The 16,896-nt window shown below is 29.8% G+C and overlaps 1 protein-coding gene across 3 annotated transcripts in view; it reads right to left on the bottom strand.

Annotated features, from left to right (window-relative positions):
• Positions 1–16,896, bottom strand: part of Csmd3 (CUB and Sushi multiple domains 3) — a 1,133,871-nt gene that overhangs the window by 983,122 nt on the left and 133,853 nt on the right. The gene's annotated exons all lie outside the window — the stretch shown is intronic.

Here is a 16,896-nt window from a genome sequence, read left to right as displayed (position 1 = left end):
AAAATAAAAGTTTTGACTTTTACATGAATTGTATTTGGATTTTTTAACATTTTTTAAATTTCTAATTGTTAAGTTATTTTACTTATTAAAATGTAAATAAAAATTATATACTATTAAATTATACTATTTTTAACATATCTGCTTTTTGCCTAATACTATATAGGTAGGATTAATTCATACTGAAATTACTATATATTTTAATTGCTATATTTGTTTTCCTCAAGTTTGTTTTTCTGAGGTCTTCTTACATTCTAAAAAATTATTGATAACCCCAAAGAAATTTTATAGACTATCAACATTACCCTATTAAACTTAAAGCAGAAAAAAATAGTCTGAACTTATTGCTTCATTCATAAATATCCAGAATAAGTCCATGACATGTTGAAATAAATGATATTTTAATAAGAAATAACTATGTCAAAAACAAAAGTGAGAAAAATGCATTGAATTGTATTTTTGTGACTCTAATATCTGGCTTAATAGAAAACACTCAGATTCTCATATCTGAATTAAATTTAAATTTAAATGTTAAATTTAAAAAATTATGTTACATAGCCTTATGTAATTTCTAGACTCCCCAAAATAGTCATTAAATGTTAGATTATTAGTGCTATAACTAAAAATCCATTGCTCTTTCCTCTACATTCTGTGGCATGCTAGTGCTAAAATAAATTGTATTATAACACCAACATTCTCACAGTGATTGCTCATTATTCACAATAATATTTTTGAATATGTATTATCTTATTGTACTTTGGTTTGACATCTCTTAAAAATTAAGGCAGGGATTTACAAGGAATTCTCTGCTGAAACACAACATTAACCTATTTAATTTCAAACTGAATGGGAAAAACATGGGAAGAAGCTGTTATGTAAAGTATTGTTTATCTGCAGAGAATAAATCATGCATACCTATTAATACATGGGAGCATGAAGTACACTATAATAATTCATGGTTATGTCAAGGTATCAGGAGTAGTAGTATCAAGGAAAAATATAGCTGTTGCAATATTTGAATAATTATACATGTTATTTGTTGAGAAAAAGTGATCTTGAGCTGAAGATTCTATAAAATACAAGAATGAGCCACATAATGACATTTTGGTTAAGATAGACAGCATATATGACAGTGGTCCTATAAGATTATAATGGCTCTAAAAAGTTTCTATTGCCTCGTGATATTACTGTGTTATATTTGCCTACAATATTTAGTATGTTAACAGACTATAAACCAGTAGCCTGATGTATAGTAGGCATACCATCCAAGTTTCTCGAAGTACTACTCTATGATGTTTACATAATGACAAAATCACATATTGATGCATTTCAAGACTTGTCAAGAAGTGATGCATGATTATGAAATCCCAGAAAAAGCATCTTGTGTGGGAAAGTTGAGTTCATCACATTAGAAACATGTGCTGGGTATAGATGTTGATATAAAAGTGGAGGTATAGAAGTGGATTTTGATAGATATTGGGGTAGATAGCTTTATTATAAATAAAGACAGAAAGGTAGGCAACCAGTATTCATTTCCACTCCTTTCTCCATATGGTGTTGAAGCTTCTTTTGCCAGAATAACTTTCATTACCAACAGTATTCCCCATTAGATTATACCAATGAAGACACTTTCATAACTTTTAGGATGTGAATACAAGTATAAGCCATTGGTATGTCTTCATGAGTAGGTGCAGGGGCTTTTTCAGGGTTAAAGCTGATTTTGTTTCCCATTTTATTACCAGATATTTTATTCAAAACCACCATTTTGGTTATGCAAAGAAATGAGCTCATTAGTGGTGTTTTTTTTTTTTTTTTCTTCCCAATTCCTTCAAACTCCTGATTTCCTGGAAGTTAGAGAAGGTTCTCCCTAAACTTCATGTCCTAGTCTTAAGCTTAGAATTTTTTAATTAAATATGTTCCTATTTGAAATATTTCCTTTCTTCCTTCCCTCACTCACTCCCTGTTTCTGTCCTTCATTCCTTCCATAGACTATAAAACCATTATGCCATGGAGAAAACCTTTCCTTATTTTAAAAACAGAAATTGAGAATACCGTTATCTCATTATATCTAGAGGTACCCTGCTATCATAAATCATTCTTTCCAGTCATTGGTTTTTGGTTTTCAAGGTTAACATTATATCTGGATCTATGAAATATAGAGCCAAACCATTTGTTCAAAAAGAAAGCATTTCAATCCCTTTACTTTCTTCTGTGAATTCTTCAAAACCACATTAATGTCTCATTTTCCTTTCTTTCATTTTTTTTATTCATGGAGTAATTTATCTTTAAGAATACAAGTGACCATAATTTTCAGTAGTTGAACTTCTGAGAACACTCAAAATAAGGGAAGTTATACTGGGCAATTAATTAATTGTCAGACATTTGAATCTGTTTTTAAGTGTCCTCACCTTGCATTTACACCTGTTAATAAACATCTTTCTAATGTTTGAAGATTTTGAGAGACAGTTATGTTGAAAACCATGACCTTGAATCCTGGCATATATAATTGTAAAAAAATGTTATTACTTACTTAATAGGAATTTGATATTGAGCAAGTGGTGACTTCATCATAATAAACTAGGAATAAGACAAAGTTGATAGTAGGAATTATCCCAGAGTCCTTTTTAGAGTATTATTTGAAATAATGCTTGTATAAATGCAGCACAGTTTGTTTTAATTAATCTATGCATTTAAAATGTGTATACACTAGAAGTGTAAATTTTGTTCACTTTTTCCAAACTTTAAAGGATTTATCCATATAACCTATGTCATTACATAATTCATAATGTATCTAATGTATATGAGGCAGACTAATTATGAAAATGTAATATTTAAACTAAAAAATATAGAAAGGTTTTGAGATTCTATGCTACTCAACAGATTTGTGTACTTAGATATGTAAAATATGAATTAAGAAGTATTATATTGCATAAAAACAGAGCATAGATTTTTTTGTTCTCATTTCACACTATGTAAGAATAAACTATTTCTACAATTTCTATATTATTCTCCTTCAGTGCAATTATATAGGCCCCTTAATAAATTGAGGATAATTATAATATAAAAAATATAAATTTTTTTTATTGAAAATAATAATACAATACCTAGACCACATGAACAGTAATAAGGTAAAGAAATGCTAATTACTAAACCTGCTGCATATTTTGCTTAAAAGATTGTGCTATTATTTTATTATTGATTTTTATTATTGATTTTAATTACTTATACATAACAGTAGAATGCCTTTGGACACATCATACATATATGGACTATAACTTCTCATTCTTCTGGTTGTTCATGATATGGAATTACACCAGTCTGACCCATTCCATTATCCTTCCTATCCCTGTATCCCCTCCCTTCCCCACCCTTTACATGCAAAAAAAAAAAAAAAAAAAAACCCAATAATCCAATCAATAAATGGGCAAAGGAACTGAACAGAAACTTCACAGAAGAAGAAGAAATACAATTGATCAACAAATATATGAAATAATGTTCAACATCTCTAGCAATTGGAGAAATGCAAATCAAAACAAAGATTCCATCTCACTCCAGGCAGAATGGCAATTATCAAGTAATGATAAAAGTTGACAAAGATGTGTAGGAAAAGGAAACACTCTTATATTGCTAGTGGAACTGCAAATTGGTGCAATCACTCTGTAACAGTATGGAGATTCTTCAGAAGCTTGGAATGGAACCACCATTTAAGGACTTAAAATCAGCATACTATAGTGTCAGAGCCACATCAATGTTTATAGCAGCTCAATATGTAATAGCCAAACTATGAAACCAACGGAGATATCCTTTAACATATGAATGGATAAAGAAAATGTTTATACATATACAATGAAATATTACTCAGCCTTAAAGAAGAAAGAAATCATGGCAATTGCAGGTAAATGGTGAAATATCATACTAAGTGAAATAAGTCTATCTCAAAAAACCAAAAGCCAGATGTTTTCTTTGGATTATGCTATCATTTTAACTTTGTTCATGACATATAAATAGAAACACCTTAAAAATGAGAATGTAAATAAGTATCTTAAAATTTTCACTACAAATAGTCATTGGCATTGGTCTATTGGTAATTATTTGCTTTATATTTTTCACATTAGAATAAATACTTATTGCTAAAATAAATTACTTTGAATCAAGCTTTATGTTTGATTTTTTTTTTCTAACAGGGATTTTAGAGACAGGGTCTCACTAAGTTGCTTTAAGGCCTTGCTTAATTGCTGAGACTAGCTTTCAATTTATGATCCTCCTGTCTCTGCCTCCTGAGCCACTGGGATTACAGGAGTGTGCTACCACACCTGGCAATGACAAAAGATTTTTCATGAGGATACCATACAGTTTCATATAGACACGCTAAAATTTGTGAGAGTGATGATTGTAATTTTCCAGATGTTTTTTTTCTTCTAGTAGAAAACCAGAGACCTACACATATTACTATTGAGCTACATCCCCAGTTCCAGAATACTTTTTATTCTATTTTAAGTCAATATTTTGTTTTCAAAATTATCAGATAGATGTAATTGAGGGCATTATAATTATGCTTACAAGATACACAATACACTAGTTATATTCATTGTGCGGATACCACTTCCTTATAAGATTATCATCACTGCCATTTGAAATGATTAGTTGTGTGTGTGCATACTTATATGTGCACAGATGCTTCTCTTCCTACAACTGGTATATGTTATAGCATCTCAAAAACCTCTTTTCTTAGAATTTTAGGTTAAATTCAATTATAATCTTTCTTTAATTAAGTACAGTATAAAAATTTTTAATATGACAGTGCAGTGACATAAAACATGTACAGTCATCTATCTATTTGATTGGTGAATTTAGTCAATGTTTATGAATTAGTGTTATCAACTGATCATTTTTTTCTGTAAAATTCAAACTCATTCATTTAATCTGTTTTAAAATAATAATTATAGGTCATATTCAAATAATTTTAAATTGGACAACTTGATACAAAATAAATTACTTGTTATGATAATATGAATTATTTTACTCTATTTGAGGTATTTTTTAAAAATTAAACTTTTATACAATTTAGATGAAATAATTTTAAAGTTTCCCACTTCACAATACTGATGATGATTAAGTTCAATAAACATTGGCATATTAATTATGTTATGATGTAAAATATTTTATTTTAGAGGTATGGTCTTCACATAATTTGAAGTTACATTTTTTAACATTCCTATAAATGCTTTTGAGATATTTGCTAACATGTAAAATGCCATTTCAATGGTATTTTAATGAACTATAACATATACATTTTAATTTCATAAAACATATAGAATTTGACATTTCACAATATTGTACTATGTCTTTTTATCTGCTTTAAACATGAAAATCTCCTGTAGTACATCTCTATGTGTTGGTATTATTTATTAGCATTGAAATGCTTAGAATGAAGCAATTCCCCATCAGAAAAATTCAATTTACTTAACATTTCCATAGCTATGATAAAAACACAGAAGGAGAATTAATGCCAATTTTATTTTCATCATTGAAGTGAAGAAAGGTCATTTAAGAATCCTGTATTTCTTTAATAAATTCATGAAATCCCCATGTGAAAAGAACACTATATAGAAGAAATAAAAAGTACTTGATACTTTCTGTAAGGCAAATGGATAGTCATATATCTGTATTTTTCTTCTTTTACTAATTTGGGTATCTGTTGGAAATATTTAGTTAAAACGCTGGGAAAACAAACAAATACATAAAATGGCCCTGAGAACCAAAGATGTCTATGCCTTTCCTAATAGCCACTAAAGGATCAGATACTATAAGGTGCAACAGGAAAAAATGAATCATCTGTACCCAATGTGTTGTACCATCATCTCTAAAGGAAGAATTGAGTAAATTTTGTTTGCAGTAAGTGTTTCTTCTAATGTGAAAAATCTAAAGCAAATAAAATAAATACAAATAGACAGATATAAATGACTATTTATAGTGAAATTTAAGAAATAATAAAAAACTACTTATTTACATTCTCATTTTTCAAGGTGTTTCTACTTACATGTCAACAACAAAGTTAGAATGATAATCTAACTTTGTTAGTTAATCTTTTAAGCAAAATATTCAGCTGGTTTAGTAATTAGCATTTCTTTATTTATTAATATTCATGTGGACTAGATAATTAATTAATATTTTCATTAAAAGGATTTTTATATTTTTACATTATAATGTAATAATCCTTTCTATTTCTTGTGGGGCTATATAATTCTGAAATTTCGATGTAGTTTTGCACCCAAATAGAATAACATAAAAATCATAGAAATGGTTTATTCTTATAAAGAGTGAAATGAGAAACAAAGAAAAACCATTGAATTTATAAGCTCTTGGATTCCCCAAAGAGAAGACACTGGCAAGCATTTTAAACAATTATTTTCATAAGTACAAAAATAATTGAAATTGTATCAGTATTCTTTTCTAAATGTTGAGAAAAAATTCAATAGTATAATTTTTAATAATATTTTTGTAGTTGTAAATGGACACAATATCTTCATTTTTATTTATTTATTCTTATGTGGTGCTGAGGATGGAACCCAGGGCCTCACGCATGTGAGGCAAGTGCTCTACCACTGAGCCACAACCCCAGCCCCAATAGTGTAATGTTTATTATTAGGTTAACAACAGTATACATGAAACAAAAAGCAGAAGCATGTTCATAAACTTTAAGCTGATGGGCATATTTGGCAACTAAATACCATAAAGAAAAATTGTAACTCTTTGGACAAATGTGGGAAACTTCAGTCAATTACTTTCATTAATACTCAAGAATAGATAAAAGAATGAACTTCATATATACACTTAATTATTAACTGCTTTTGTAGTTTTGGATTGGAATATGCTTGTTAAAGTGACAAAAATGTACTTTGAGGTACGGTATGAAATTTCATGGTGTTAAATATAATAATTATATTAATGGTAGTCAGACATCATGCTTAAGTAAATTTGAGGAAATATAAAATGAACTACTGCTTAGATTAATAGAAAAAGAAGAAAATATAAGGAGGGGATGTGGGAAACAAGGAGACAGTAAGTGAGTAAAAAAAAAAAAAAAAGACTTTAGTTTTTATAATGGCCAAACATAAAAGTAAAAATCTGTTCCAGCAGACGTCGTGCTTTTATGTCTTGTTGAAAATTTTCTGGAGGTGGTTGAAATTATTCCCCCATAGGAGAGCATGTGCGTAGCAATGTGTGAGATCTTGAGTTCAATCTACAATGAGCACACACACACACACACACACACACACACACACACACACATACTTATCCTTGAAAACACTTGTCATCGTTTTGTTCCAATGATAGATCTTTACAACTCTGTGGCATCTTCCCTCTACCTGGATACTTTAAATTAACATATAAGTGCACGTGGACAGAGATAGGAGTTCACTATTTCAACTAAGAAATATAATTCTTAATATCATAATAGCTATCACCCAAATGGTGAAACGTTTAATCCTATCTGACCCCCACACCTGTCTACCGGATCATTATTTGATACCATTACTTCAATGCCTGATCAGCATTACAAACATACCCAAAATCTAAACTGAAAGATCAGAAATTGAAGAGTAGTGAGAAGTCATTACTCTTTCTTTATCTTCATTTGCTGCTGGCAACTGTGGAGTGACTGCTTGGCTTTGTTGATTTCTGCTTTGGTGGAAGCAGTCTTTCCTAGGTGGTTCTAGTAGTGGCTACATGGTTACTGCCTGTGGGATAAGCATCTGCCACAGGTGGGCAGCCACATAAGCTCCGGTTTCTGGTAGGTGCCACCCACTTGCTTGGTAATAAGATGGTATGTGGCACAGAAGTCAATGTATTCTATATTTTGGGACAACCATTTGTCTTTTTCGCTGGTCTTATTTCCTTTCTGATTTAAGTAACATCTAGATTTCTTCTTCTTCCTCTTTTGCATGCTTTTCTCTCTACTGGTTCCTACATTAAATTTCATTTATTTGTTTTTCTAGTTGTATCCTGAAAAAACAATCAAGGAAGGTGACTACTCATAGAAAGCGATTTTCTCATCTTTTTCCACAAAAGTGTAGGAAGAAGAAGATATGAAAAATTAAATTAAATTAAATTAATAGACAAATACATTACTCTCATTTTCAGTTAACTGGGCACTTATCTTGTAGATCATAAAATAGGATTAGTTTAAATGTTATTTTTCTTAGGTAAATATATATTTTCCAAATGTGGTATGCTATCTTCATTAAACTAATTCTTATTTTCCCCCTTGGAACTGGGGATTTAATCCAGGGGCACTTTACCACTTAGCTACGTTTCCAGCTCTTGTTTTTATTATTATTATTTTTATTTTGAGACAGGGTCTCAATAAGTTGCTTAATGCCTCACTAAATTGCTGAGGCTGACCTCAAAGTTGTAATCCTCCTGTTGCAGCCTCCTAAATTGCTGGAATTACAGGCATGCACCACCATGTCAGACTCATTGAAACTATAGTTATATGTATATAGTCCTTATATTATTGCTGAATAATGTTTAGATATAAGCTCATGGTACTCTGAGCCATTAGATACTCCTTCTTACTATAATTAATTATGTTATTATATATATATATATATATATATATATATATATCTGGATTAATGTAATTTTAGTGAGCAAGGGCAGTCAAACTACTTAAAACAGAAAATTAACCATGATTTCAAAATTAAAATATTTTTATAAATGAAGTTATTTTTGACAGTTTTGATGTGAAATAAGAAAAACTATTTTAGCTAATGAAATGATGTTAAATGTTAACAGTTACAAAGTGTCTAGTGTGAATTAAATGTTTAACATACATTCTCATTATTTCCCATGACCTGTATGACTACTTGTGACTTTGTTTTTATTATCCCATTTTTAAAATGAAGAAACCAAAGGCCTGAGAAGATAAATTTCTTGTTAAAAACCACATCATTAGTAAATAACAAAGTCAGAAAGTAAATCCATGTTTCTTTTGCTCTTCTGTGAGGACTCTCAATTAGTATGGCTAAATTTTTAATGAGTTCACCAGTTTATCAAAATTATTCTGACATTGGAAGGTATGTGAGAGCTTAAAAATTAATCCATGGATCAGACAATTAGAAGATCACTTTGCCCTGAGTAGCTTCAATGAGGTGGTAAATTAAATTTTAGTGATTATTATAAGAAAAATTAAAAGAGAAAATACAGAAAACCTGTATTGCCAATAATTTTAAGAAACTGTGAAAACAATATGAACTATAATGTGATTGACATTCACCTTGACAAAGGGCAATTCTTATTATAGGCTGTGGAAAAAGAAAATGAAGTACTGAATAATACTATAAGTATTAATGCAGGATAATAGAAGCCAAGATTTTTAAATTATCACCATTAATGGTTATGTAACATTTTTCTGTGCTATGCATCAATATTTTATACATTTAATGTTCAAAAATACTCTGAAGATGTATGTTCTTACTTTTATATTCCTACTTCCCATAAAGTTTAGAGTGGTTAAATGATTTGTTCCCTGCATTCTCTTTATTTAATCAGATAATTAGAATTCAATAAAGGTTTTTCTGACTTCAAAATACATGTTCTGCTGGTATAAACTATTACCACCACAACTGAGATATAAGATGAAGGTGAAGAAGAGTGGTATTTAGAATTAGGTATTAAAAGAGTAAAATGTCTTCCTATCAAAGAAACTAACACAAAAGCAATGCTATTCAAAAATAAATTTTCTACAGGCAAATTGAAAATAAGTATATAAATAAAAATGATAAAAACAGCGCAATTTAGTAGCTGGGAAAAATATGTGTGTTGAAGTGGAAGAGATAAGAACTAATAAAGTTTTCCTCAATTTTTGAATAAAATATTTTATTGATAGCATTGAAAATAGACGTGTGACCAGATTCGAGAAGGAATGTCCATATGTACAAAATAATTGATCATTAAAGAATAAGGCTAACATTACTGCCTACCAACCTCCCCCCAACCTATAAAATTCTTACTTTATGGATTGTGTCCCATTAATGCTCTGCTATCAGATATACATAATATCAAAAGTGGGCAGAGGCGATCTTCCTGTTTCTTTGATAAGAAATACAAGATCCATAGGAACCATAAAACCAGCCAACATATATCAAAGGGAAAACCCCTGACAATACCTGGATATGAAATTGGGGGCTCTTGATGCTTCCTGGGGGACACAATCCAAAAAGTAAGAATTTTATAGATGAGGGGAGGTTGATAGGCAGTAATGTTAGCCTTATTCTCAAATATATTAATTGTAAAGTCATTTACATTTGTGCTTCTATGCAGTGATAAGGAAAGTATATCAATGTTAAAGACTAAAAAACAATTTTGTATTATATTAACTATGATATTTGTATATTTTAATTAAATTATGTTTTATTTGCTTCATATATTAAGTTGGAAAAAAGAATTTCCATGTAGCTATTACTGAATTTAGGAACTTAAATGCTACAAAGTTAGAGAAGATGCATGCTTAGCTGTCAAGACTCTACCAGTTTAGTCCATGTTTTAGTTCAAGGGTAAACATGCAAACCAGAATCTGGTCACACGTCTATTTTTTATGTATATTTTCAGTTATATGACTGAAAATATTTTATTTGGAAGTCAAAGTAAGCTCTGGAATTTCATATTAGAATTAATTCATAGAACTAGGAAAACTGAAATGTGAAAAAAATTACCTACCAATTTGATGCAGTAATAAATCAAATATGAAAGATATATTAGTCTATTAAGTCATCCCAAGGATGGTTTAAGTTTAATTTACATAAATTAAGAAGATGAAAAATATTATTTTATTCACACTAATAGTAATCTGACCTAAGGCAAATATTACTGAATATATACATTATATTAGTATTATATTAAGTATATTCTTAAAATACTTATTTTAAATAAATCAAAATTTTTCTAGAATTAGAAGTCATCAATGTAAAAACAGTGGGATTCACTTTATCCCATTTTATAAACCCTTCAGATATAAATTTATATGATCATTTTGAAAATTTAATTTTCACTATTGAGCTAAATAAAAATTAACGAAGAAGAAGAACCAGATCAGAATATCATCAAAAATTGATTATATATTTTCCATCAACAAGCATTATATTGAGTATATATTATGAATTAGTCAAGAATTTTTATAGTAACTACCCACTATCTAATGAAAAACCTTAATATTTTCATATTGTGTTGTCTGTCCAATGACTGAAGGAGAGAACTACAAAGAAGATGAAATTCTTGTGTTGGCCCCTCGCTCTTGTGGACAGCATGGATTAAGCAAAGTGGGGAATGATGGAGGAGAGCATAGAGATTAGGGAGCAAGTTTAATAAAATCCCAGGGGACAGTAAAGGTAAAAAATGTATAAAGAAGAGTTCAAGTTTTGGCTGTAAACAAGGATTTCAGAGAAGAGAGTGAGAGACTGAAAAATGAGAAGATAAGAAACAGAAATTTACCTAGAGAAAATATGTACACTTACTGCCTATATCAAAAGGTCATGTCCATGGCTCATTACTTATACTCAACTTGTTGAAGGAAAATAGGAGTGAAAAGAACACTGTTTTGGCAAATATTTTCTCATTGTGTTCATATTAACTGCTACAATCTATAAAAAGCAGGAAACCTTTTTCATTTAGAAAACAATTCACATGACCTTCTGGCTCACAGTCAATCAGTGCTGCTAAAAATAGTAGCCGAAATCATACTTAATACATATTTTGGGAGAGTATCTGTGTATTTGATGAATAAGAGATGCACAATGACCAACTGAATTTTAATAAATTGTCTCAGAAATGACTTGTGAATTTGTTCTGCATTCTTGCTTACATCTTATTTTTATTCTAGAATATTTTATAATTTTTAATTATTATGGTAGACTTAAAGTTGGAATTCTGTTTGCTCCTCCTGCTTATTTGAAAAATATTTGCAGTATAACTATTTATTACACTATAATAACAAAAGCAAAAATGTGTTGCAGTGGTTTTGTAGTCAAACAATTGATGTTAAAAAAACATATCATTGGTAGAAATCTGATGATGAATTTTGGTCTGGCACAGCATTGTTTAAAGCATATTATTATTTTCTGTAGTAATTTTGAAGGTGTATGACAAAACTATTGAGCCTTTACTCCAAGAGAAAGTGCCAAAAAATATCAGAATGTTACTAAGTGGGAAAATATTGTCTGCCTTTAGAATATATTACAATATACTTCTTTAAAAATACATTATAATATAAAAATTTATTACAAATCAAACTTCAAGCCCGAAATGTTATTTCTTATTTCCTATCCAATAAATATAATATGTAAAATAAATACATAACTTCTGTCAGTTCCATATTTCCCTCTAGATTATATCTCCGTTTTGGTAGTTCTACATCAAAAGTTCTTTCAACGATAGTCAATACTCACAGTTTCCATTTTGTTTCCTCCTACTCTTTCCTGAACCTATCCACTTCAATCTGACTCTTTCTCCCAGTGCTGCTGGAAAAATGATTTATAAAACTTTCAAATGACCTCTATGTTGTTAAATGCAGTGGGCATTGAACGTGAAGAACCTTTGGCTTCAGCATTTGCTAGAGCCCCAGCCCTATTACCTTCCTTTGTAATAACAACATAAAAAACACTCTAAGTGTCTATGTGTTAAAAATAGAATATAAAGTACATTGTATTCATTATGAAGGTGTTGTATGAATGAGTGGATAACCGTGAATGAATCATACCAATATCCAAAACATGGATGACTTTTAGAAATATGTTAAGTCAAAAAACAAGTCCCTGAAAACATTCTTAACTTAAAAAATTAAATATTATGATGCTTAGAGATAAATTTATGTATGATTATAGTTTTAGAAAAATAATGAGTGGGGGTAATTACAGTTACAACATAGGGATGCTTGTTCCTGTGCTGCTATGGTTTTGATAAATATCCCCCAAAGATCCATGTGTTAAATAATTAGTCCCAAATATGGTATTTTGGGAGGTGGTAGGATCTTTTGGAGGTGGGACCATACATGCCTTAAGTCATTGGGGATATACTCTTGAGGGAGATTGTGGGATCCCTACTTTTGCTCTCTCTCTTTGGTTTCTGGCTTACAAAGTCAGCAGTTTGCTCTATGTGCCTCACCCCTTCCATATGATACTTCTACCAAAGATCTAAAGCAATGGGTCCATACCATCTTGTACTGGAACCTCCAAAACTGTGAGACAAATAAACCTCTCCTCTCTTTCTTTCTTTAATTGTAATGCTATTAATCAAGCACTGGATCTCACTTACACAAGCCAAATGGTTTCTAGTCTACTACTGAGTTTATATTCCCATCCCTGAAATAAACCTATTCCCATTATAAGTTTATGATCACATATATTTCATTATAGTGACAGAAAGCGGACTAATATACTAATATAGTAAATTTTTGTCAGAGTGAGAATATGGAAACTCAGAGAAATGGAATTGATGCCCATTTTATTCTGCTGCATTTTGTGTATAAAACTTAATAAATATTATGTATACAATGTATTTCAAAAGAGAATGTGAGAGAATATAGGAAATTCATGTGAAAATATATTTGAAAGCATTGAGTTAGTGAATACTAGTATTCCAACAAATACAGTATGACTATTTGTTGTTTTACATATTAATTTTCTTTTTGGTTCAGTATTTTTCAATGATTACATTTCACCCAGAAATAATTTCAATTTTTAAATTTGAAAATACTATCTGAAAGTACATTAAATAATATTGCTGTGTTTGGTTCATGCAATTTTTAATATAACCATAATTTTAGATTATTTTATATACACATAAATGTGTATATATAATATAGTTATTTATATATGTGTATATATATTTCTATATAAGGCTATTACATATATATCAATCAAATACGCATTTTGATGCTGCCATTTTACAGAACAGATAATGAAAGTTTACGAAGTGTAACTGACTTTCATATGAAATATTTCTAATCAGTTATTATACCATGTACATTTTGCTTTCAGAAAGTCAGTACTCTTTTACTAAAAGCAGGCAAATGGAAATAAATCTTTTCATGGATTTGATGTGAAAGATTGAATAAATATAATCCATGGAAAAAAGTTAAAACTTGCTTATTTTCATTTCTTGTTCTATGTTTTAACCCCAACCCTAATGGTTTAATTTAGTCTGTCTGTGTTTTTTTTTTTTTTTTTTTACACAAAACAGCCTTAATTCTTTTGGCAATATGCCTAGTATAAACAATAGATAGTTGTGTATACTGTTGAATCCTTGCCTTCCTCAGATTTGAAAGAGCCTTTTATGTTCACAAAAAAGTTTTAGAAATCGTGTCTGTCCTTGAGATCTATCCACTCATTAACGTGGATACTCCAAAGTGAGTGATGATATCTAAAGGGAAGACTCATTAACTGCCTAAGGTGCATCAAAATTTAATTGACTTTTTTCTTAATTCACTTGTGTACCCAATGGCAACACACTAAGTCTTCAGTAAATTAAAGGTTGAGGATGGGGATACTAACCACAATAGAACATCTTTCAAAACTTGTCTGCAGGAAAACAAAATTTTCTATATTCCCTTTCTGTTTTCTGGGCTCTTTTCTATATAAGGCTATTACCAAAACCAGAGTTGAAAAAATATTCATATTACAGAAACATAAGGAAAACATAATATTGCTTCACTTTATTTATTGAATAAATAGTTGTTTATATCACATATGCAATTTCTGCAGACAACTATACACACAAACCATCTATCAGGCAGCCAAGCCTCTGCATTTCCCTGACATTTTGTTGTGCAAGAAAGATAATTAGGATATAAGGACTGCTTCCAGCTCCAAAGGGAGAAATCTACAGAGCCAGCAAATTGGATTGAGTTCTATCATTCTCAATCTAACCTTTATGACAGCCTAGAGACAGGGACAGGAGAAGAAATATCATCAAGGAAAGTTAAATCACCAGAGTGCACTGCCATAAAATATACCCTGTGGTTGTTTGTTTCTATGATCTAATTAGCCATTTAGATATTTTCTAATAATTTTCATGGGGAAGATGTTCTCTACCTTATTATACCTACAGGAAAGGAGATGGATGATTGTATGTCATTGAAAAGAGCAGAAAGTAGGAAGAGGAAAATTTGTATCATGAGTGTTAAAAACTTGGATGGGAAATTCATGAAGCTAAAGAAAAAAAAGAAGGAGACATAAGATAAATTATGTAAGAAAAGAACTATACTGACCTTGCAGGAACATTGAGGGGACACTGCCAATATTTTCTGAAGGAAGGTCTAAACCTTACATATATGGGAATTAAAGCTAAAGATTGCTGCTTATTCATTCATTACTATCCCTAGTTTACATCCTTTAGGTTTGTGAATTCTTTGGTTATGTCAAGAATCAAGCAAGTTTGTATAACAAATAAGAAATTGTGACAAATTATTTCATATTTATCCCTCACTTAATGGCGAAAAATGCTGGTTAAATAATTGCTATTTAACAGAGTGATCAAAACAAAAGTTCAGAAAATTTAACCATAACCATGGTAATAATGTATATTCTATAATTATTGTCAAAAAGGTATAAAAATAGATCATGAATAGTCACATAGTAAAGGTTGGGTGCAGATATTTTATTATAGAACCGAAGAGAAAGAATAGCATTTTCTCTAACTTGAACAAGTACTCATTTTTAAAAAATTTATTGAAAGATGCTTAATTGTAATTATGCCCAAAGGCAGCCAGCTGGGACACACAGTGTATTAGCTGTCATTTCTAGGACTCCTTAAAATATATAAAATCTAGTTTTTAATACCTGAAGAGAACAAAATGAGCCTAATCTCCTTCATACCTGACAAAGTGTAGGCCTAATTATAAAGGCTAACACTCAAACTTCAGAAGAAAATACAGTAGAATTTTTTCATCTTTGGGTAAACAAATATTTATCAGATGACATATAAAGCACTCACTAAATGAGTTATTAATTAATTGTACTTTGTTAAAAACTTTGACTCATCAAAACTAATATAAGGAAGTAAACAAGCAAGTTACAGATGCAATAATAAAGTTGCACTGTATGTATCTGTCAAAGATATGAGCTAAAGATAAAGACTTATGATTCAATAATATCCAGACAAATCAATCAATATAATTAAAAATAGGCAAAATTATTTCAATGGACACTTCATAAGGGTATATAAATAAATGGTCAAGAAACACATGATCAATATAATAATTATCACAAAAATACAAACTAAAAATCTAAAATAAAGGGAGCAATTTCATATGATGGGAGAGATATGGAGCAAACCAAACTCTAATACAACAATAGTAGAGTATAAAATAAGAAAAACAGCTTTGGAAAAATTTTTGGCAGTTTTTTTTATGCAATTAAATCTAGATCTATCCAATGACCAAGCAATTCTGTTCCTGGCATTTATATTTCTTCATTAATATTCTTGAGTCTTTATTCAGGATAGCTCATACTTCAAATAATGCAAATATTCATTAACAGGAAAATAGTTCATAAAATTTAATGTTATTGAGGGACAAAAAGGAACAAGTTGCTGATGCACATAACAATGTAAAGGAATCTCAAAAATATTATGCTAAATGAAAAAGAACCAGACACAAGACTGCCTATTATATCAATGAAATTCCATGACTGTTAGAAAGAATTAAAGTAATTCACACAAAACAAATAAGTACAGTGGTTATTGGGGAGATACCTATTACTGGAAAGAGATAAAATGAAATTTTCTGGGATGATAAAAATGTTCATATATTAAGTAGGTTGTATGTTACATGAGTTTATATATATTTTGTATATAACAGTTAAGTAAAAAAAAACATTTACTTAACTGTGCATTTAAGATTTG

The sequence above is a fragment of the Marmota flaviventris genome, chromosome 15, assembly GCF_047511675.1.
Source record: "Marmota flaviventris isolate mMarFla1 chromosome 15, mMarFla1.hap1, whole genome shotgun sequence".
NCBI lineage: Eukaryota > Metazoa > Chordata > Mammalia > Rodentia > Sciuridae > Marmota > Marmota flaviventris.
This window is presented reverse-complemented; position numbering and strand designations above follow the sequence as displayed.